The 21,682-nt window shown below is 49.7% G+C and overlaps 1 protein-coding gene across 1 annotated transcript in view; it reads right to left on the minus strand.

Annotated features, from left to right (window-relative positions):
• Nucleotides 1–21,682, minus strand: part of Ptp99A (Protein tyrosine phosphatase 99A) — a 262,039-nt gene that overhangs the window by 69,324 nt on the left and 171,033 nt on the right. The window lies entirely within an intron of this gene.

Here is a 21,682-nt window from a genome sequence, read left to right on the forward strand (position 1 = left end):
TTCGTCTTGACAGAGTTAGGCTCAATTCAGATTATGCTGTTCAGTTTTGTTCTCTGAACTATAGAATGAACAAATCATAAGAGTAAAGGGAGGGGATTGGAAGAGAGGTAAGGGAGCAGAAGAATAATGAGGGAGGAGGATAAGGAGGCGGAAGATTAGGAAGACGAGGAAGAAATGATGAAGGTGAGTAGGAGAAAGAAGAGGAAGAGAGGAGGAGGAGGAGGATGAAAAAAGGAATAACAGGAACAAAAATTGAACAGGAGAAAAACTGAGGATGTCCTACCACTTACAAGGACACTTTCACCCCCTCCCCTACAGCAGTCTCCCCTCCCCTCCCCTACAGCAGCCCCCACTACCCATCAACCACCACCACTACACCAGGGGGGGGGTCCCCCCCTCACAACTACTTCACCAGAGGGGGAACCCTACTGGTCATCACCCACTACATCTGTCTACTAACGAAGGTGCTCATTTCACACACTAATTCAGCAGGCCAACACAACTATCACCTTTTGTCGTGAAGACCTTTTGTTCTGGATTGTGGTGGTGGGTGTTGAGGGTGGTGGTGGTGGGTGTTGAGGGTGGTGGTGGTGGTTGTTGAGAGTTGTGGTGGTGGGTGTTGAGGGTGGTGGTTGTGGGATGGTGGTTGTGGGTGTTGGAGTGCGCGTAGATAAACACGTGAGTGACCAGCTGGGACAAGGAAGTCCAACACCCTGAGGTACACACACACACGTGTCAGCCAGTGGTGTAGTACACCTACTCACGGACCATCACCACACCCACACAGTGTTCCCATCACCACTCTCGCCGGCGACCTTCAGCCCCGGCGACACCCTCCCCCCCCCTTCCCACTCCTTCCTCGCATACACCCCCCCCCCTGCATTACTCACTATTGCATCCCGGTGTACCCTTCCTCCCCCCCCTCCTCCCCGGCACCTGCACACACAGGTGCGCGCCTCGACACGCGTGTACACACACACACACACACACACACACACACACACACACTTGTCTTGTCACTTTTACACTTGTCTTGTGACCATCGTGTTGGGTGGACGTGGGTTGGGAGCTCCTGGATCACTCGTGGAGTGGGAGGGGTACTCAGGAAACTTCGAAGTGAAAAAGACTATAAGTGAATGTACAAGTGAATGAAAAAACCTTGGGTTTTGACCAGAGCCATAAGGTAGTGAAGAAAAACAGTTTAATTAGCGTAATTCAAAATAGTTGAGGAAATACTGTGCAGTGTGAAACCAGACCTCACCGACCTCTGACCGCGTGACCTCACCTCGGCAGCAACCCTTATATCACCACGTGGGACGACGATTGGAGATTCACTCACCTATTGTGTTAGCAGATTGTGCAAGGTATTGAGGAGCGCCTTTTTGGCTAGATTGTTACTGCAATGACTAGAAGGGGTTCAAGGTCAATCACCAGCAGGGATGAGGAGGAGGACAGATTTATAGACAAATTAATAGGGAAATTTGTAGAGAGAAGGAGTGATTGGTTGGAGGATCTAATCCAGGGGATTAAAAGTGAGGTATTTCAGCAAATACAGGATGCGGTAGAGAGGCAGAAACAAGAACTTATGCTCTATGTTCAGGAAGAGATTAGGAAGGGAAGAGAGGACTGGGAGAGGGAATGTGCTCGTATCACAAACGAATTAGGAAGGTTTAGCAGCATGGCTAAGGATAGAGTGGGATTAGTGGGAGATGGGTTAGTGACTGCGGTTGGGATGGGGAATCCCCAGGGGACAGGCTACCAGCATGACAATGAATTCCTGAGGAGACGGTCTATTATAATACATGGATTATTCGAATCTAGGGCACCAACAAGACAAGAGAGATTAGAAACAGAAAATTACGAATTGCACGAGATATTGAGGTGTATTGGAGCAGAGATGGCAGAACGCGAGGTGGATATCAATCGACGGGTTGGACCTTACAATTGTACCAAGAAGAGACCTGTTCTGGTGCAATTCTCCAATGAGGAGGCAGTGGAGTACATAATGAGGAGCAAGCATTTACTCAGAGGAAGTGAAACCCATTACAATGTGTTTATAGAGAGGTTTATGACGAAAGATGAGCAAACAGCCCACAAAAATAGATGGCAACAACGACAACGTACTAACCTCCCAGGTAATCTCACCTCCCAGGTCACATCCCAGGTCACCTCCCAGGTCACCTCCCAGGTCACCTCCCAGGTCGCATCCTCCCCAACTCAGCCCTCCTATACATCCCCCCTGCCTCAGCCTCCCAAAACCCCCCTGTCCCTTCCACATTTGCACCTCCACAACGATTCCCCTGCCCCTGCTACATCACACTTGTCAGCGACCCCAGTGGGTCAAGCCATGCCCTCCCCAAACCCACCTTCCCATCCCCCCTCCCCAAATACCCCTTCCCACTCCCCTGCCCCTTCTACCCCATTGACTTCAATTCCATCTACTCCATCCCAGCTTCCACTGCACCCCTCTTCCACTCACCCCCAAACCCCACCCAACCCTCACCCCTCCTATGCACCTCCAGCCCACATTTAACCCCCTCACCTTGTGACCCCCTAACACCTTCCCCCATCTCCCTCTTCCCCTCTTCTACCCCAAAACCCCCACCTACCCCCGATTCCCCCCTATCTAATATACCCTCTCTTCCACTCCCAGCACCCATGCTCCATTCTCATCTCACCTCAGTATCCCTCTTCCCCCCAACCTCTCAACCTCTATCTGACTCTCAGTCTCACTCTATTTCTCAACCCCCCTATGCTATTCAGACCCCTAACTTTCAGACCCATTATGCCCTTCTTACCCCCCTAGATGCCCAGACCCCATTTGCCTACCAGGCACTCCCAGGCACCCCCCTAGCACCCCCCCACTCGCCCCCACAGCCCCCACAGCCCCCACTTGCCCCCCAGACACCCCCCAGTTCCCCCCAGACCCCTGGTGAAAGGGGGAACTCTGACACCCGAGTTTCCAAGAAGAGTCTCAAGGTTTGGTACACCAATGCTGATGGGGTAGCCAATAAAGCAGAAGAGATAAAAGAAAGAGTTAGTGAGGCAGACCCAGACATAGTGGCAATAGTGGAAACTAAAATAAATGGCATGATCTCGGATGCAATCTTTCCAGAGGGGTACCAGGTGATAAGAAAAGAAAGGACACAGAGACAGGGAGGTGGAGTGGCACTACTAATAAAGCGGAAATGGGAGTTTGATGAGCTGGAAAATCCGGGTACCAATGAAAGCACAAGCTTCATACATGGAACCCTGACAGTGGATGGGAAGAAGATTGTAATCTTGATACTCTACAATCCCCCACCAAACAGTAGAAGGCCCAGGCAGGAGTACGAGGACAGCAACAAGACATGTATGGATGAACTGCAGAGGGCAGCAACTTTAGCGCATAGAATGAGAGCGAAGCTGCTGGTCATGGGGGACCTAAATCACGGAGAGATAGATTGGGAAACGAGGAATCCCCATGGCGGGGAGGAGACCTGGGGAGCGAAGCTGGTAGACGTTATTGACAGGAATTTCCTAACACAGCATGTGAAAGAAGATACTAGGGAAAGAGGAGGGGATACGCCCAGCCTATTAGATCTCATTATCACTCAGAATGTAGAAGACATCGAGCAGTTGGAACATGAAATACCACTAGGAGCTAGTGACCATTGTGTCCTAGCCTTTGACTACATGATGGAGCTTAAAATTGTGACCAAAGGACAAGAGGTCCGGGAAAGGAGACTTGATTACAGAAAAGGGGACTACAGAGGGATAAGGGACTACCTGGGAGAAGTGCAGTGGGAGGAAGAACTTAGAGGAAAAACAGTGCAAGGTATGATGACCCAAGTCATATTGAAATGCAAGGAGGCGGAAGATAGATTTATTCCAACAATAAAGAAAAAAAGCAGGAGGGAATATAATAACCCATGGTTTAATAGACAGTGTCAGGAAGCAAAGGTGAGAAGCAGGAGGGAGTGGAGGAAGTACAGAAGACAAAGGACAGAGGACAACAGGATTAGATGTAACAGAGCTAGGAATGATTACATTAACATAAGACGAGTGTCGGAAAGAAATTATGAGAACGATATTGCAGTCAAAGCGAAAAAGCAACCAAAATTACTACATAGCCATATAAGGAGGAAGATGTCGGTAAATGACCAAGTGACAAGACTGAGGAAAACAGAAGGGGCATATACAGAAAGCGACAAGGAAATCTGCGAGGTACTGAATGCAAAATTCCATGGAGTGTTCACTACCGAGCCTGAGCAGCTCCCATTGTTAGAAGAGATTACCCAAGATGAAAGACTATCAGATATAGAGGTGACAGCAGAGGATGTAATGAAACAGTTGACAACACTGGATGCAAATAAAGCTGTTGGACCAGACAAAGTATCACCGTGGATACTTAAAGAGGCAGCGCAGGCTCTCAGCGTGCCTCTGGCAATGATCTTCAATGAGTCACTTATGTCGGGAGAATTGCCCAGTTGCTGGAAGGAGGCAAATGTCGTACCGATTTTCAAAAAGGGGGATAGGGAGGAGGCACTTAACTACAGACCCGTATCACTGACAAGCATCCCCTGCAAAATACTTGAAAGAATAATTAGGCTAAGACTTGTTGAGCACCTGGAGAGCATTGGGTTTGTAAACAAGCACCAACATGGGTTCTGGACAGGGAAATCATGCCTAACAAACCTTTTAGAATTCTATGATAAAGTAACAAGGATAAGGCAGGACAGAGAAGGCTGGGCAGACTGCATATTTCTTGACTGCCAAAAGGCCTTTGATACGGTACCGCACATGAGACTGCTATACAAACTTGAGAGGCAGGCAGGAGTAAGCGGAAAGGCCCTAGTATGGGTGAAGAACTACCTAACAGGAAGGAGCCAGAGGGTAATGGTAAGGGGCGAAAAGTCGGACTGGCGAACAGTAACAAGTGGAGTACCTCAAGGATCGGTGCTGGGACCAATCCTCTTTCTAATTTACGTAAATGATATGTTTACAGGAGTGGAATCATACATGTCAATGTTTGCAGATGACGCAAAATTAATGAGAAGAGTTGTGACAGACGAGGATTGTAGGATCCTCCAAGAGGACTTACACAGGCTGCAGAGATGGTCAGAGAAATGGCTACTGGAGTTTAACACCAGTAAATGTAAAGTTATGGAAATGGGATCAGGTGACAGGAGACCAAAGGGACAGTACACAATGAAGGGGAACAGCCTACCTGTAACGATTCGAGAAAGAGACCTGGGAGTGGATGTGACACCCAATCTAACTCCTGAGGCACATATAAATAGGATAACGACAGCAGCGTACTCTACACTGGCGAAAATTAGAACTTCATTCAGAAACCTAAATGAGGAAGCTTTTAGGGCGCTTTACACTGCCTACGTGAGACCCGTCTTAGAGTATGCCGCGCCATCATGGAGCCCCCACCTGAAGAAACACATAAAGAAACTGGAGAAGGTTCAGAGGTTTGCGACGAGGCTTGTCCCAGAGCTACGAGGGATGGGATATGAAGAGCGGCTGAAGGAACTGAACCTTACGACACTAGAGAAAAGAAGGGAGAGAGGAGATATGATAGGGACATATAAAATACTCAGGGGAATTGACAAAGTGGAAATAGATCAAATGTTCACACGTAATAATAACAGAACGAGGGGACATGGGTGGAAACTGGAAACTCAGATGAGTCACAGAGATGTTAGGAAGTTTTCTTTTAGCGTGAGAGTAGTAGAAAAATGGAATGCACTTGGGGAACAGGTTGTGGAAGCAAATACTATTCATACTTTTAAAACTAGGTATGATAGGGAAATGGGACAGGAGTCATTGCTGTAAACAACCGATAGCTAGAAAGGCGGGATCCAAGAGTCAATGCTCGATCCTGCAAGCACATATAGGTGAGTACATATAGGTGAGTACACACACACACACACACACACACACACACACACACACACACACACACACACGCTATTTGTTTGTTATGCCTTTGTGGTTATACAATATATATGTTGTATAACCACAAAGGAATAACAAACAAATTACTTTGTGCTAACCAATATCTCTTCAGAAGTATAAAAAAAGTGTGTGTGTGTGTGTATGTGTGTGTGTGTGTGTGTGTATGTGTGTGTGTGTGTGTGTGTGTGTGTGTGTGTGTGTGTGTGTGTGTGTGTGTGTGTGTGTGTGTGTGTGTGTGTGTGTGGGTGTGTGTGTTTACTATTTGTATCTGCAGAACCGAGCTATTAACTCTTGACTCTTGGGCACCGCCTTTCAAACCAATATATTTTTCCTGTGCTATATGCCTGATGCATGCGTATTATATATATAGGAAGCCTTAGTTGAGGACCGGGCCGCGGGGACGCTGAGCCCCGAAATCATGGCAAGGTATATGTGAACCACAAAGTTCAGATCAAACACAACAAAGAGGACACAGGTGGAAATGCAAACGCGTCCCAAGGCACGCGAGGAAGCCCTCGTACCCAGCGCGAGAGGTCAACAAGAGGAATACACTGAAAGAGCAAGTTGTAGAAGCCACCTCCAACCCACAGCTTTTTAAGACCAGGTGCGGCAAAGAATTTTGAGAATCAGAACAGTTACGTTGTACAGCCACAGGTACAGTAGGCGGGGGAACAGGGAGCTAGACTTAAGTGCTTACCTAAGTGCTTACCTAAGCGCTGTTAGGTAAGCACTGGACCAGCACCATGTTGTTGCTGTTGTTGTTTCAGTTTTAGCTACTCAGGACGAAGTGTCCATGTAGCACGGGCTATGGTGAACCCGTAAAAACTTACCAGCACCAGCTAGCAAAACCTGATTCCTATTTTGTAGGTCATGAGAACACCCCCCACCCCCTCCCTCTCGACGCGGTGCTGACAACCAATTTCCGCTGAGGGCGCGTATTAGCATGTCAAGGTGGGATAGGGGTGGAAGGGTGATAGGGGTGGGGGGGGGGAAGCAGGTGGGGGAGGATGGTGGAAAGGATAATTAGTAAGAGCTGGAGGAGGAGGAGGAAGAGGGTGTAACGGTGGCCACCTCACACGCGTGAAAGACACGAGATGGTTTACTCTTGGTTTGGTTTACTCTTGGTTTACACCAAGACTGTAAGGGAGCGAAGCAAGGAGGACTGGAGGAATAGGAGTGGGGGAGTAGGAGGCCAAGGTGGTAGTAGGAGACTTGGGGGGAGGGAGTAGGAGGCCAGGGGGGGGGGGTCGAGTGGACCAGGGTAATGATCTCCCGGACGCAGGTTCGAATCCTCGTCACGGCCCTTGTGGATTTGTTCAGGGTAATGATTTTTGCTAATCATCACTCAGCAAGCACTTCACACACCCTATAACCTTCCCTATAGCCTAGGGCAACTCCATCACGGTGCTTATGTACCTAAATATGATGATAAAGGAACCCTCCACAGTATACCGCTTGGTAACGCGATTTGTGATTTGATTTTATACTGTATATACGAGTGATAAGCTGAGCAGTGGACGGAGCCGACGCTACTGACACACACACACACACACACACACACACACACACACACACACACACACACACACACACACACAACGTTGTGTCACTTCGGTAGTTCGGACTCGTTGCCCTCGCTCACTTTTAGAGCTAGAAAATATTTAATGACTAGACCAACCGCTGTTATATTCTGCACAGGGGTTAAGTAGATGGTTTCAATAGCATACAAGGCGTGCTGCCAGCTGACTGTGTCTCAAGGTCACTCTAGTCTTGTCTCGTACCTTTAATAGTGCTCTCTCAAGAGTAAGGAGAGCAAGGGACACCTCTCAGGTGCCATCTGTCCAGTCCGTCTTCCTCAGGTGCCCCAACGTCAAGAAACTGTCGTACTAACGTGCCCTTATCCTAACCTACCAGAGGACCCAAAACAGAAAACGGTACAGTATGTCAATTTCGCGAGCCGCTACCATTTTCTAGTACGAGGTTTTTTGGACTTGTAGTACAAATGCAACATTGCTCTATTAGGAAGACGGGTTGATCTGTCGGCACCTGTACCAGATATGACACAGAGAGCTCCGTCAGTTGGTGGTGTCGTACCGTACCTTTCCTTGTGGTGAGTGCAGGTGACACACGTGGTGAGTGAACTGACCCCACCTGCGACCCCAGGTGAACCTGCCACCCCAGGTGAACCTGCCCTCCTCCCCCCTACACACCTGCCTTCTCTCTACACCATAATTACCACCATTGTCTACCTGGCCAGCACCGCTCCACGTCTGCTACTCTCCCAACAGCTCCCACCAACCTTAGTCATGCCCTACAAAAACTTGCACCCCACGATTCACTTTCCTCTTCTTTACGCACACCCCACGTTACCGGCTAGGCGATTATCGGGGGAAAAACATGTTAAATAATATATTCACAATACGTATAGACCCCCAACCCCAGGTACCCCCAGGTGCCCCAAATAGTGGGGTTAAGCAAGGGTTCTCACTGAAGCAGGGGGAATGAAGGGAGAGGGGGAGACTGGACCAGAAGGCAGGGCAGCCCTCGGCTCGAATGATGGCACTAATCCCAATAAACAGGTTGATCATATTCTGTCATTTAATGCTGCCTTCAGCTGCTGCACGATACCGTCTACCATGGCACGGCTGAGTGGCACCTTGGCACGGCTGAGTGGCACCTTGGCACGGCTGAGTGGCACCTTGGCACGGCTGAGTGGCACCTTGGCACGGCTGAGTGGCACCTTGGCACGGCTGAGTGGCACCTTGGCACGGCTGAGTGGCATCTTGGCACGACTGAGTGGCACCTTGGCACGACTGAGTGGCACCTTGGCACGACTGAGTGGCACCTTGGCACGGCTGAGTGGCATCTTGGCACGGCTGAGTGGCATCTTGGCACGGCTGAGTGGCACCTTACCATTCTTCAAATTGCCATTTTTGTATTTGCTCGTAAGATAAAAAAAAAGGTGCCACATACTGAAGTGATGGTGGCCTCAACCATACTATATGGTATACGAGACAGTGACACCGTCAACCATACTATATGGTATACGAGACAGTGACACCGTCAACCATACTATATGGTATACGAGACAGTGACACCGTCAACCATACTATATGGTATACGAGACAGTGACACCGTCAACCATACTATATGGTATACGAGACAGTGACACCGTCAACCATACTATATGGTATACGAGACAGTGACACCGTCAACCATACTATATAGTATACGAGACAGTGGCACTGTCAACCATACTATATGGTATAAGAGTGGCACCGTCGACCACTCTCTCAACACGGTGCCATGGGTCGACACCCCACACTGGCACTCCGGGCGGAGGGGGCAGGCAGCGAGGGGCCTGGCACACCAGGTGTCACCACCCCGGCGGACCATGAAGGAGAAAGGAACGCAAGATAAGAGATTTATATTTATTGTGTATATAAAAGCTTAGGTAAACTGCGCTGGGACGTAGACTATTAGTCTACTACTCTTCATTCTGGCGAACTTAGGGCGCATTACTTAAGGTATCTTGTAATACAGGAGAGAGAGCAAGCTTAGCTTAGCTGCCAACACCCACACATCGTGTCAGCAAGGCTGACAGCCCGCCTGCTATCATAACTTTCACTGTATTTCCCACTTCTAAACTTCCCTTCACCTGCGCCTCTCCATCCTCTATACTTCCCCCAAAAATGGCAACAACACAGCAACTACATCAGCATCATAGCGAAGCAACACTTAAGTACCGAGATTTAATTGCCTCGGCAGGGACCTTCTTACGGGCTCACCATAGCCCGTGCTACATGGACACTTCGTTCTGAGTAGCTAAATCTAAAACAACAAACATGTCTCAGCAACACCACTAGTCAGGTAGATATTGTCTGGGGAGCATCAAAGCAGCAGGGAACACCAGTGAATGCAAGTGTTGCAAAGCAACGGCAGTCTGGGGCGGCAGCAGTTGGCCCGTTGCAGGGGCAACAGAAACAACCCCCACCCCCCCATACCTTTCTCAAAATAACAGCAATCCTGGCCGCCGTAGCAACATAACACGTGCAGTAAGAGAAATGAGAGGTGGAGGTAAGGGGGGTGGGGGGGCCGGACAGCCGGTACTGGGCCGGTTGCCAGGTGATAAGAGCGGCAATGACTACTATACTATACTGTTGAGGCCGGCCAACACCCCTACACTATTGATCCGTTGTCATCCACTCTTATGCAACTCTCCGTAAGGACTGAAAGCCCCGCGCGCGCGCACTCCGGCTCTTAAAAACCTCAATCACACCAATTACTCTAAATTGTTCAAGACCGCATCTTTGATTCATTGCGCCTCAAATGACCACCCGCTTGCTTCCCCGTGCAACAAACACCAATCATTATGGGCCCCTTCACCTCGTTCATCACAACACCTAACCCAAAGAGAGTCCCGAAGCACGTCTAGTCAGCAGATAACAATAACTGAAAATTATACACCCAGCCCAAATACCCGGAAAGGCTCCGGGACGGACTGAAACGTTGTTATTTCTGTTATTTTCACATGTGTGGGGGGTCGGGCGTCTCCCGAAGCCTGCCTGACTCCAGAAGCGTCGTCGCTGGTCATGTCAAAACGGACGGGCACGAATGGAGAGTGATTGATGGAAACTGCCCAGTCACACGGATACTCAACAAGAAGTTTACTGTCGGTGAATGTGAATTAGTAGACTAGACGAGCGAATGAAGTAGTGTGAAGGCAGACACCATACGTGAATTGCCACAGGTGTGTCAGGATGGTTTGATGTCACATGTGGAGTGCCACAGGTGTGTCAGGATGGTTTGATGTCACAAGTGGAGTGCCACTTGTGACGGTCTTGGGGGGATGGGGAAGGTCAGTATTGGGACCAGATTTGCTCTTGATTTATATTGATGCAATTTATAATGGTTTGTGTTACATAATATATATAAATTTGCCGAATTGAAGACCCTAGTAAATTGGTTTAACAAATAACAAAATTGGCACAACGAAAATGATTCAGAGATTTACAAATGAACCATACGAAGCCCATTTAAAATAAGCTAAATTTATTTAGCAGTAAAAGGCCAGGAATAAGAGGTAATGTAATACAAATATTAAGATTAATAAAAGGAAAATTAATTTAGGCTTGACACCAAATTGTCTAGGGAAAAAAAATCACCTACATAGTCACGTCTATGGTAGAAAAGCTGTAAAAAAAATGTAAAAAAACACATATTGGACTCGATCCACACCCAGGCAGGTATTAATTAATTAGAGGAGTCGTGTGTAGATGCAGACTCATACTCAGACTCATTGACTCATGCCCAGAGGCGCGGGGGTAAACAACACATGTTTATTCATTACATGAGTAATTCCCTTACCCCAGCACGTGACAGATGAACCTCGACACCCACTATGGGACACTCACGCCTCTGTGCATGCCGCACACCATGGCGGGACCAAAAAGCCAGAGCCCAACCCCCGCAAGCGCTACTAGGTGAGTACCATCTGATCACGAAGTACCTGGCGGCGCACGCACGCACGCACCTGGCACCATTAATCACCAGTCCAGAGAGAGCAACGAACAACAATTGATATTAAAGACGCCACCGGCAACACTCGGGTCGCATGCGAGCCCTCAAAACTTTATATAAAGGTGTAAACACTAGGAATAATTACGCGCGAAACTCCCATCGAGAAGTTCTTGGCATCTTCACCGCTTCCTCCCCCCAACCTCCCCTCCATTTTCCCCAATCTTTACCCCCCATCATAGGCACCCCCATCTTCTCCCTCCTCCCCCCTCTCCATCCATGACAGTTATCTGCATCAAATGAGAAATGTAAACAACGTTTACAGGTGATGTTGGCCAGCGAGAGTATTGACCCGTTACGAGTCCTGCTCCGCTACGCCACCCGCTGTACCGTGCCCAAGCTGCCAGGTGTACCGTGCCCAAGCAGCCAGGCGTACCGTGCCCAAGCAGCCAGGCGTACCGTGCCCAAGCAGCCAGGTGTACCTTGCCCAAGCAGCCAGGTGTACCTTGCCCAAGCAGCCAGGTGTACCGTGCCCAAGCAGCCAGGTGTACCTTGCCCAAGCAGCCAGGTGTACCGTGCCCAAGCAGCCAGGTGTACCTTGCCCAAGCAGCCAGGTGTACCGTGCCCAAGCAGCCAGATGTACCGTGCCCAAGCAGCCAGATAGGAGAATAAAGAGGAGTTCCCACAACCCGGGGGGGGGGTGGCGGGGACTTGACCTGTCCCCAACGGTCCCTGTTACGTGGTTGACAGCTTGTCATAGTAGTTACCTGGTTGATACCTGGTTGATGGGGTTCTGGGAGTTCTTCTACTCCCCAATCCCAGCCCGAGGCCAGGCTTGACTTGTGAGAGTTTGGTCCACCAGGCTGTTGCTTGGAGCGGCCCGCAGGCCCACATACCCACCACAGCCCGGTTGGTCCGGCACTCCTTAGTGGTGTTCGAGTTACTCTGGAACATGTGGAAGAACTGACCATCTTCAGCTCTGATCTGACCAAGCCACCCACACAACGGTCGACTAACTCCCAAGTACCTATTTACCGCTAGGTGAACAGGTGCAACGGGTGTGAGGAGCCGCGCCCGGCAGTCTCGCCCTGCCCAGGATGTGTAGCATGATATACCCCATATTGTTTCAGTTAGGAAAATATATTGATACCGTTCTTAAAAGATTCCCCCCATTTTGCACCCGCAAGATAACGTAAGATGTTAAGGGTTGACAGATGTTAATCTTCTTGTTTGAGGAGCTGGTCACTTGAGACAGTTAAGCAAGTCCCTAGTGTGTCTGCGTACAAGTGACAGGATGAACAACCCAGCGGGTTTTCTTCCTATTGGGGAGTGTTGTACATGCTGCTATGGCAGTGTGTCCACTCACAGGATGAGTGACGCTGCCCAATACTGTCACTATGGCGGTGTGTCCACTCACAGGATGAGTGGCGCTGCCCAATACTGTCACTATGGCGGTGTGTCCACTCACAGGATGAGTGGCGCTGCCCAATACTGTCACTATGGCGGTGTGTCCACTCACAGGATGAGTGGCGCTGCCCAATACTGTCACTATGGCGGTGTGTCCACTAACAGGATAGGTGGCGCTGCCCAATACTGTCACTATGGCGGTGTGTCCACTCACAGGATGAGTGGCGCTGCCCAATACTGTCACTATGGCGGTGTGTCCACTAACAGGATAGGTGGCGCTGCCCAATAAACTCGCCCTCGGGGCAAAATTTAAAAATTTAAAAGGACGACGAGTCTTCTTGGCGGGAAGGTGAGTAGAGTAAGAGTGGCGCGGTGTAAGGGAGAACTGTAACCCCCACCCGAACACCTCCAGCTGGTGAAGGAGTAGGGTCTTAAGACCTGAGAGGAATATCTACCCCTCTACGTCATCACTACTTTATAAACGTATAAGATACAAACGATCATAACCCAACGCAAGTAAGACATAAAGTTGTGTTTTGCATGTAAGGTGCACACGAGATGTGACATCACTATGACGTCATGATGTTCATGCCGGTACAGGGTTTAGACCCTACTCCCTAACGGCCAGGTTACGCAATATATAAATGGAAACTTCAACAAACCTTTTCCAGTAATTGCTGTTGGGTACATGCCCAGCATCGGCGGGTTGAGATTGCCATCAAAGAATGCCATGTGGCACTATGCCAATACAACCCCCCCCCCAACCTTGCGACCTTACTTTGCGATGGTTTCAGGGCTCAACGTCCCCCGCGGCCCGGTCCTCGACCAGGCCTCCTGGCATGGAGGCTGGTCCACAGTGATGGAACACCAACCACTAAGAGGCACTGTGGAGGATGGGCGCCCGCGCGCGTGAATCGAACGAACGGTACCAGTTAATCCTCTTACGGACACCCCCCCCCCCTTCCACATCACCTAGTCGCATCACCCGCCACAATACCGACGCTTCGTTAGACTACCGTAAGATCAGGACTCCAAAACCCCACCCTTTGCCCTAAGCTCCATTATCTCACCTATCCCTTATCTCACCTCCCCTCCCCTCCACACTCAGGTCAATGGGTTGACCTGAGTCGCGTCAGTCTAAACTGCTGATCCTAGGAGCCACACACCCTTAATCTAGGCTCCATTAGCATAGATCGTTTATACATAGTTCATTTATACACATCCGTATATTCGGGCTCTGCGCGCCCGCCAAACACACACCGAAACTACGACGTTGGTACAACGTTCGAACAAGTTTTAATACCTCCTAACCAGTTATAACAACCAATACAGCAAGTTGTAACAACTTTATGTAGCAACTTTATTACAAGTTGTAACTAGCGGGAAATAGAGACAGTTTCGGTTTGTGTTTCCAAGGTGTTGATTGGTGTATATACTGGTGTTGCCATAACAACGTCTCTAGCGCCTTGTGCAAACTGTCTTCTCACATCGTATTTTGACGCGTAAACCCCCCGACGGCATGAAGCGACGGTCTCGCTTCATGCAGGTCGGCGTTCAATCCCCGACCGTCCAAATGGTTGGGCACTTCCTTCCGACCGTCCAAATGGTTGGGCACTTCCTTCCCCCCGTCCCATCCCAAATCCTTATCCTGACCTCTTCCCAGTGCCATATAGTTGTGATGACTTGGCGCTTTCTCCTCATTACCCCCCCCAGAAGTTGTCGACTCCCAGACTGGAAGAACCAAATAATTTTTGAAATAGCACTTTCTCTGTAACTAGCTGACATTGTAACTATAAGGTGTGAAGGATAGATGAAATTGTTTATGTAATAATCTAAGATGAGGTCTGATAAAGACCTTTTGTGACCTCTAATGCTTTTTGCGCTACCGCTCACAGGATGAGTATGGGGTGCATAATAAACTAGCCACCTCTGGCGGCAACAATTAAAATCAAAATAAGGAGGGAAAACGTCTCGCCAGGACCTTTACCTGCAGAAAAGAACACACTCCCCCCACCCGTCTCATCCCACATCCTTATCCTGACCCCTTCCAAGTGCTACATAGTCGTAATGGCTTGGCGCTTTCTCCTGTGATCAGAAGAGGCTTAGGGTCAGGTTATCTTGAGGTTATCTTGAGATGATTTCGGGGCTTTAGTGTCCCCGCGGCCCGGCCCTCGACCAGGCCTCCACCCCCAGGAAGCAGCCCGTGACAGCTGACTAACTCCCAGGTACCTATTTACTGCTAGGTAACAGGGGCATTCAGGGTGAAAGAAACTTTGCCCATTTGTTTCTGCCTCGTGCGGGAATCGAACCCGCGCCACAGAATTACGAGTCCTGCTCGCTATCCACCAGGCTACGAGGCCCCTTTGACCCTACGAGGGTCAATTAGGGTCATATACCCATCCTGCGGTTGTTTACATGACTGCAATGTTCGTTTAGCCAAGCAGGCTACAGCATTGTAGGGTCAGTTGCTCTTTGTTAACAAACTTATTACTTATTACTTACAAACAAGCCAGACAAAGGAGACAAGTGTCGTAGCGGTCGTCAGAGAACAAGCAATCCGTCGCGACTCCAAGACGGGGAGGAGGGAGGGAGGCAATTATCAAGGAATAGCACCAAGGCATCACAACTATACATCGATTGATGAGTGATGAAGATTAAGCCACCCCAAAAGGTGGCACGGGCATGAATAGCCCGTAAGTAGTGGTGGCCCTTTTTGAGCCATTACCAGCATCAACAGCTGATACTGGAGATCTGTGGAGGTGCGGCTGCACCCTGCGTGACGGGAGATGTCTCCCGTCCAACTATACATCGATTGATTGATTGATGAAGATTAAGCCACCCCAAAAGGTGGCACGGGCATGAATAGCCCGTAAGTGGTGGCCCTTTCGAGCCATTACCAGTATCAAAAGATGATACTGGAGATCTGTGGAGGCGCAACTGCACCCTGCGTGACGGGAGATGTCTCCCGGACCAAGTGGTGACCAAATGGTGAACTATACATCACTTGGAAGGGGTTATTATAAGGTTACGGGCTATTTTGCTCGTGCCACCTCTTGGGGTGGCTTAATCTTTATCAGACTAACCCGGGATGGGGTGGGGTGGGGTGGGGGTGGGGGGGAAGGAATGGAGTCCAACCACTTGGACGGTCGGGGATTGAACGCAGACGCGCATGAAGCGAGACCGTCGTTATACCACCAAATTACCTCAACACCTACAAAAGCTTCTCATACAACCTCGAAACAAATTTCGATTTAATAACACGCGCGCATCAATACACTGCCACGCCAACAAAAAGGTTTCAATCCAATTACCAATCAAATCACATTTCCAGAATATGGAAGCCAATATACATTTCCAGAATATGGAAGCCAATATACATTTCCAGACAAATTTTTTTCCAAGAAGAGCATAACTGGCCGACCCCTCACAGTGTTCAAGAGAGAACTGGATAAGCACCTCCAAAAGATACCTGATCAACCAGGCTGTGACTCATACGTCAGGCTGCGAGCAGCCGCGTCCAACAGCCTGGTTGATCAGTCCGGCAACCGGGAGGCCTGGTCGACGACCGGGCCGCGGGGACGCTAAGCCCCGGAAGCACCTCAAGGTAACCTCAAGGTAAGGTAACCAGATTTGCATAGCATCATCGTGGTTGTAGATTTACACCAATGTGTAGTGGGGCATCCCACCTGCAGTGAGGCGGGCCTGGGTGGTTGTTTAAGATTCAGCTACTGGGAACAAAACGTTTCCAAGCAGCACGGACTATGGTGAGCCCGTAGTGGACTTACCTGGCACAGGAGCGGGGCTGTGACTGTCTCTCTCACCATGGGCCTGAGGGCGGCCGAGGAATATACCCGGGAACTAGGAGTGGTGACCTGAAGGCTTAACGGGCATTACCTGCACGTCACCCAATACCAGGTTCGAATCCCACACTTAAAACATGACGTGCCTCATGATGGATGGCCTCGGCTGCCCTCTCTTAATGCATGAACTAAGTAACTCGTCTCTCTCTTAGTGCATAACCCCCAAACACTTCGCCTTACCAGGAGATGTAGATGTTTATCTCTCAGAATGTTTGGTAATATGTTTATTGTTTGTGATGTGTGTGTATGTATGTATTAACACGATGTACTGAACGGGGTGAGAATAGCTTGAGCTACCTCATCCCTTTGTGTGATTTTACCTCAATAAACTTATTTCAATTTCGCCTTACCCCACTCCTCTGTCTCCAAACATCCGGTGTCATTCACCTCCAAACAGACGCATGGTTGGAGACCCCGCCATACATGACACCTGCATACAGCAGAAAGGAGAGTGAAGGCACGACGACGTTTCGCTCCGTCCTGGACCGTTCTCAAGTCACAATCGACTTGAGAATTGAGGACGGACCGAAACGTCGTCGTCCCTTCACTTTCTAGTGTGTGTGGTTTGGGCAACATATTTCAGCCACGTTATTGTGACTCCTCGTCTGCAGAAAGGAGAGGCCTGCCTCAACACCCATAGAGGTCTCCCCAACCCCTCTAACCCCTCACTTATCCCCCACCTATCCATCGACTCCCCCACCCCACCTGCGCTATCCCCTTACCTGGTCATCACAGGAGCCTCGGATTTAATATCCCTCCATTGGGAGTGTCGAAGGAAAAGAGCAAAACGTGTTGGTGATTAGGGATGCGAGAGGCGAGGCGTGGCTAACGAGGTGGTTAGCTGAATGAGTCTGAGGGGGTGTAGCCCCCTCATCCATCCATCCCCCCCCCCTCCCTCCCTCTCCACACCCGTCACTTCCGTCTGACCTCGCTCCCCTCCACAACCACCCGTCTCTTTCTTTCGTACACCGCTTTCCTTCCCTTTTCCCAAACACCTGTCTCCTTCCTCGCCCCTTCCCAAACATCTGTCTCCTTCCCTAAACCTCCCTCCAACCCTACACACACCTGTCTCATCATGCCATCCCTTCCTCCCTCCCTCATCGGTCTTTTTCCCTCCCCCCCCCCCACTCCCCTCTCTCTAGCCAGGGCCCGGAACTCGCCTGACGAGGGGGGTCAATAACACTAGCCGCCTCGCCCAGGGTCACCAGTCCCTCTCCACCGCTCCTTCCCTATCCCTAAACCCCCTCCCCCATCCCTACCTACTGCTACCCTACCACTAATGCCCCCCCCCCCCTTCCACTCCATATATCGCAAACATATACCCACTTGGATTACGGGCTATTCATGCCCGTGTACCCACTTGCATTACGGGCTATTCATGCCCGTACCACCTCTTGGGTGGCTTAATCTTTATCAATCAATCACCCACTTGTTTATAGGTGGACCGTTATGTGTGACTGCTGTTGTTTATAGATTCAGCTACTCGGAACAAGTTCCAAGTAGCACGGGCTATGGTGAGCCCGTAGTGGACTTACCTGGCACAGGAGCGGGGCTGAATCTCTGTATGTGTGAAGCTCTTTGGTCAATATATATTCAGGGTTTAATGTGGGGTCAAAGGAGCACTGTTCACTGGCTCGTCACCTGTGATCCCCAGGTAAACATCCTATATAACCCGCTATGCTGGGGTTAACAACCACAATTTAACATTAATGTTACATTAAGACACGTCGAGGGGGGGGGGGTCACAAATGTTAACGATCCTAGCCATAAAGGCCTTAGTTAAACTACTGCCAGGGTACACCGGTAGCCTCAACGTGTAAACCAGAGGGGTAAACCACCGAATGGTGTGCGGGCTCGAACACAAGTAGACTAGGGGTCAGATTCACTGAAGCAGTTACGCAAGCACTTACGAACCTGTACATCTTTTCTCAGTCTTTGGCGGCTTTGTTTACAATTACTAAACCGTTAATGAGCTCCGAAGCACCAGGAGGCTGTTTATAACAATAACAACAGTTGATTGGCAAGTTTTCATGCTTGTAAACTGTTTAATAAATGTAACCAAAGCCGTCAAAGATTGAGGAAAGATGTATAGGTTCATAAGTGCTTGCGTAACTGCTTCGTGAATCTGGACTCTGGACGCCCGATGGTATGGTGATGAGCAGCGTCTATCATGGATGTGATGAGTGATCCGGACTATACCTGATGTTAAGGAACCGCTATTCATCACGACATTACCCAACTAAACTGAGAGTCATACCCCACATCCAGCGTGATGGACTGCCAGCGAGTAATATATTAACATTTGGCTATACTATGTTATATACTATGTTATATACTATGTTATATACTATGTTATATACTATGTTATATACTATGTTAATTTTCGTCTCTACAAGAGGAGACAAGACAGTGAACTGAACGTGTAACTGCCCACATGTGACGAATCACGTCACAGGCAACAGTCAGAGGAACCCAACAGGATGAACAACCCAGCGGGTTTTCTTCCTATTGGGGAGTGTTGTACATGCTGCTATGGCGGTGTGTCCACTCACAGGATGAGTGGCGCTGCCCAATACTGTCACTATGGCGGTGTGTCCACTCACAGGATGAGTGGCGCTGCCCAATACTGTCACTATGGCGGTGTGTCCACTCACAGGATGAGTGGCGCTGCCCAATACTGTCACTATGGCGGTGTGTCCACTCACAGGATGAGTGGCGCTGCCCAATACTGTCACTATGGCGGTGTGTCCACTCACAGGAGGAGTGGCGCTGCCCAATAGTGTCACTATGGCGGTGTGTCCACTCACAGGATGAGTGGCGCTGCCCAATACTGTCATTATGGCGGTGTGTCCACTCACAGGATGAGTGGCGCTGCCCAATACTGTCACTATGGCGGTGTGTCCACTCACTGGATGAGTGGCGCTGCCCAATAAACTCGCCCCTCGGGGGCAAAATTTAAAAACATTCAGAGGAACTGCTACGGAATCTACAGTTTCTACAGTGTGGTGTGACTAGGCGACGTCTGCCATCCTCACCAGTGTTTTGACTAATGACATCACGCCACTCTGACATCTCCTCTCCTCTCTCACTGTGACTTCCGTTGCTTAGATGTTCCCTTATGCGCTGGAGCACTTTTCCTGCCACTCCTACCTCTTCCTCCAACTTGGACAAGAACCTGTTGTGGGTTCCTGTGCTAAAAAAAAAGACTTTTTTTGACAACCAAAAGCGTGCAAGCTGTTCACCTTCTCTTGTCTCAGCTGATTTCCGTCGCGCCGGTTGCAAAATTTTATCAGGTTCGCGATGCACGGTTTCTCCTTCCTCAACTTATGATAGTGTTATAGACCTGCATTATAGACCTGTCTTCGGATGTTCAACCAGCTTATTTCTTACGTTCTTCTGCATGACTATGCACGTGAGTGGGAGGCACTCAAAGAGTAGTTTAGTGCCTCTGGTATTGTGATTTTCCGTATTGAGTATTGACACTACTTTGACTGTCTTCTAGCTTTTTAAGTGGCGATGGGTGGGCGGTGGTGGGGGAGTGGGGGTGGTGATGGGGGAGTGGTGGTAGTGGGGGAGTGGTGGTAGTGGGGGAGTGGTGGTAGTGGGGGAGTGGTGGTAGTGGTGGTGAGTTGTGGGGGGTGGTGGTGGGGGAGTTGTGGGGGGTGGTGATGGGGGAGTTGTGGGGGGTGGGGGAGTGGGGGTGGTGGTGGGAGAGTTGTGGGGGGGTGGTGGTGGTGGAGGTGGGGGAGAAGGTGATGGCGAGTGATGGTGATCGGTGATAATGGTGCTGATGACTGGTTCATGTTAGGGGGGGGGGGGTATGGGTGGTTTAAGTGGGTGGATGGTGGTAGTGCAGGTGAGAGGAGGAGGAAGGGTGTGGAGGTGTAGTGGTCCACTTCCTTCCGCTCAAACCTCCCTGCCCGTCTTGAGAACACCACTCCTCGTCTCCTCCCCCCCCCCACACACGCACACGCACGCATGCACGCACGCACACGCTGGAGTAAATGGTAGGGTGCTCCAATGGAGAAGGGAGTACCTAAACAACAGGAAGCAGAGTGAGGGGTGAGACACCTCAGTCTGTCGTGATGTCACCAGCGGAGTCCCACAGGGTTCTGTACTCGGACCTATCCTGTTTCTGATGTACGTGAATGGTGTTCCAGAAGGTATAGACTCATTCCTCCCAATGTTTGCTGATGATGCTAAAATTATGAGAAGGATTATGCCAGGGAAGGGCAGCAAGAGGCTACAGGGATGACCTGGGTGGACTGAAGGAATGGTCCAACAAATGGCTACTAGAGTTTAACTCGACCAAGTGCTAAGATAAGCGTAGGGAGCAGGAGGCCAAACACAAGGTACCAACTGGGAAAGGAAAGCCTTCGACGAAAGAAAGCTCTGAGGATCTCACACCAAACCTGTCCCCTGAAGCCCACATCAAAATTATAACATCAGCGGCGTATGCAAAGCTGGCGAATATAAGAACTGCTTTCAAAAACTTGTGTACGGAATCATTCAGAACCTTGTATACCACATATGTCAGACCAATACTGTAATATGCGGCTCCAGCCTGGAGTCCACATCTAGTCAAACACAAAACGAAGTTAGAAAAGGTTACAAAAAAGTTACATTCAATTTATTATTTCCGTCTTTAATCCAATTTTGAAAACGTGCGCTTTGGGAGGTCCAGGTATGCGGGGTCAACCCCATTGTATGGCCTCAGGTATTTTCTCGTGAAAATAACAGGTTTTTGAACATATCCACAAGGATGAGGGTTCGAACCAACGCCCCGGATGATCCCAGCCGCGCCTTAGTCAACTGCGCCACGACATAGTCAAAAGAATTGCAACCTAGAGTGCTACTGCCCTCACGAGGATCCCGAAGCTTCTCGCAGTGTAGTGTGTAACAGGTTGTTGTTGTTGTTGATGTCTGCCAAACCTGCACACAGAAATAACATC

Source organism: Procambarus clarkii, chromosome 41 (assembly GCF_040958095.1).
Source record: "Procambarus clarkii isolate CNS0578487 chromosome 41, FALCON_Pclarkii_2.0, whole genome shotgun sequence".
Lineage (NCBI taxonomy): Eukaryota > Metazoa > Arthropoda > Malacostraca > Decapoda > Cambaridae > Procambarus > Procambarus clarkii.